Here is a 3,139-nt window from a genome sequence, read left to right as displayed (position 1 = left end):
GGTCAGGACTTATAGCCTTGCGGCACAGAATGGAGACTAAAGCGTACAGGTCGGGATGTGCCAACCAAGGATACATGTCAGGACTTATAGCCTTGCGGCACAGAATGGAGACTAAAGCGTACAGGTCAGGATGTGCCAACCAAGGATGCAGGTCAGGACTTATAGCCTTGTTGGTTGCTACTCGGAAAACCTAGAGGTTCCACTGTACAAAAATTTTGTACAAAGGTCTGAACCTTTTCCTAGCTACCATGTGTTCTTTTAAATTAAATTTTGGATCGCCTGCGGAACTTAACATGTTTGATCCAAAACTTAATCTATTTGTTCTTTTAGGTTTTGACTTGGATCTCCTACGGAACTTAACACGTTTGATCCAAATCACCTAAGTTATTAATTCCATTAAATATTAATTTCCAAAATTGGTTCCCAGTACTGACGTGGCGAGGCACATGGCCTTCTTGGATATGGGAGCAACCACCACCGACTAGACAAAACCTTTTAAGGAAAGCTAATATTTAATTTCCTAAAATAACTTTAGGTCAACCGAAAAGAACAATCAAATCACAAGGAAAAGAAAAACAAAAGAACACTATATCGAAAACAAATTCGAAACACTAGAATCGTATGCCTCTTGTATTTAGTATTATTTCCAAAAATAACTAGTATGATGCGGAAAGAAAAATTACTAGTTATACCTTTTAGAAAGACCTCTTGATCTTCTACCGTATTCCTCTTCTAACCTCGGACGTTGTGTGGGCAACGATCTTCCAAGATGAGAACCACCTAGGCACCTTCTTCCTTCTTCCTTCAAGTTTCGGCCAAGAACAAGAACTTCCAAAGGATGAAGAATTTTCCACCAACCAAGCTCCAAGGGATGCATGCTTTCTCTCCTTCTTCTCCTTCCTTGATCCGGCCACATCCTCCAAGCTCCAAGAGATGATAGATTTCAGCCACAACAAGAGGAGAGAAGAAAAAGGGAAGGGCCGACCACCACACCAAGGAAAAGAGGGAGAAAAATAGAATAGAGTCCTTCGCCTTGAAGCCTCCTCTACCCCCTCTTTTATAATCCTTGGTCTTGGAAAATAAGGAAAAATTAATAAAAACTTCCTTAATTCTTTTGCCATTGAAAAGGAAAATTTATTTAATTAGAAACAATTTTTCTTTTCAATTTGTAATGGCCGGCCACAACATAAATTCTCCAAGCAAATAAAATTTTAAACAAAAATTAAAACTTCCTTATTTGCTTCCGAAAATTTATAAAAAATTTGTCCAATAATTTTATCCCTTCATGATTGGTTTATAAAAAGGAAATTTAATAAATTAAAATCTTTCTTTTAAACATGTGGATAAAAAGAAAGTTATCTCTAAAAATTAAAATCTCTTTCAATCTACAAATAAGGAAAGATATCAAATCTTTTCTTAATCTTTTGTAGAAACTTATAAAAGAGAATATTTAATTTTTAAACTCTCTTTTAAATCATGAACATGTTTAAAAAGGAAAGTTTTCTTAAAATTTAAAATCCACCTTTTAATCAACAAATAAGGAAAGATTTCAAATTTTTAAACTCTCTTTTAAACATGTGGATGATTTACAAATAAGAAAAGTTTTTAATAAAAATTAAAACCATCCTTTTAAACTACAAATAAGGAAAGAGATTAATCTCTTCTCTTAATCTTTTGTAGAAAGCTATAAAAGAAAATTTTTAATTTTTAAACTCTCTTTTAAAATCATGATATCCACATAAGAAATAATTTTAATAAAAAACCTTTTTAATATTCTAGTGGCCGGCCACCTAAGCTTGGGACCCAAGCTTTGGCCGGCCACCTACATGGCTCATCCATTTGGTCTTGGCCGGCCCTAGCTTGGGTTCCAAGCTAGCTTGGCCGGCCCCATTGGATGGGTAAGAAGGTAGGTATGCGGTGGGTATAAATCTCTATATACTAGAGGCTACGATAGGGACCGAGAGGAGGAATTGGTTTTGGTCTCTCGATAAAATTAAGCATCCCGTGCTCGCCCCGAACACACAACTTAATTTTATCAATAATAATTCATTCCACTAGAGAACTATTATTGAACTATCGCACCAATCCCAAATTACATTTTGGGCTCCTTCTTATCATGAGTGTGTTAGTCTCCATGTGTTTAAGATAACAAATGTCCACTAATTAAGTAAGTTACTGACAACTCACTTAATTAATATCTAGCTCCAAGAGTAGTACCACTCAACTTCATCGTCATGTCGGACTAAGTCCACCTGCAGGGTTTAACATGACAATCCTTATGAGCTCCTCTTGGGGACATTCTCAACCTAGATTACTAGGACACATTTTCCTTCTATAATCAACAACACACACTATAAGTGATATCTTTTCCCAACTTATCGGGCTTATTGATTCATCGAACTAAATCTCACCCATTGATAAATTAAATAAATAAATATCAAATATATGTTCTTGTTATTATATTAGAATTAAGAGCACACACTTCCGTAATAACTGAGGTCTTTGTTCCTTTATAAAGTCAGTATAAAAGAAACGACCTCTAATGGTCCTACTCAATACACTCTTAGTGTACTAGTGTAATTATATAGTTAAGATAAACTAACACTTAATTACACTACGACCTTTCAATGGTTTGTTCCTTTCCATCATGGTCGTGAGCTACTGTTTATAATTTATAAGGTACTGATAACATGATCTTCTGTGTGTGACACCACACACCATGTTATCTACAATATAAACTAATTGAACAACTACATTTATCACAAATGTAGACATTTGACCAATGTGATTCTTATTTCTAGATAAATGTTTTATACTAAAAGCTAGGCTTTTAGTATACATTCTAACAAGCCTTGCGGCGCAAAATGAAGACTAAAGCGTACAGGTTGGGATGTGTCAACCAAGGATGTAGGTCAGGACTTATAGCCTTGCGACACAGAATGGAGACTAAAGCGTACAGGTCGGGATGTGCCAACAAGGATACAGGTCAGGACTTATAGCCTTGCGATACAGAATGGAGACTAAAGCGTAAAGGTCGGGATATGCTAACCAAGGATACAGGTCGGGACAGACAGAATCAGACTAAGGTGTATAGATCGAGACAGATAGTATCGGACTCAGGTAGATAGATCGGGACATT

This window comes from Zingiber officinale, chromosome 3A, assembly GCF_018446385.1.
Source record: "Zingiber officinale cultivar Zhangliang chromosome 3A, Zo_v1.1, whole genome shotgun sequence".
Lineage (NCBI taxonomy): Eukaryota > Viridiplantae > Streptophyta > Magnoliopsida > Zingiberales > Zingiberaceae > Zingiber > Zingiber officinale.
Note: the sequence above shows the minus strand (reverse complement) of the source record.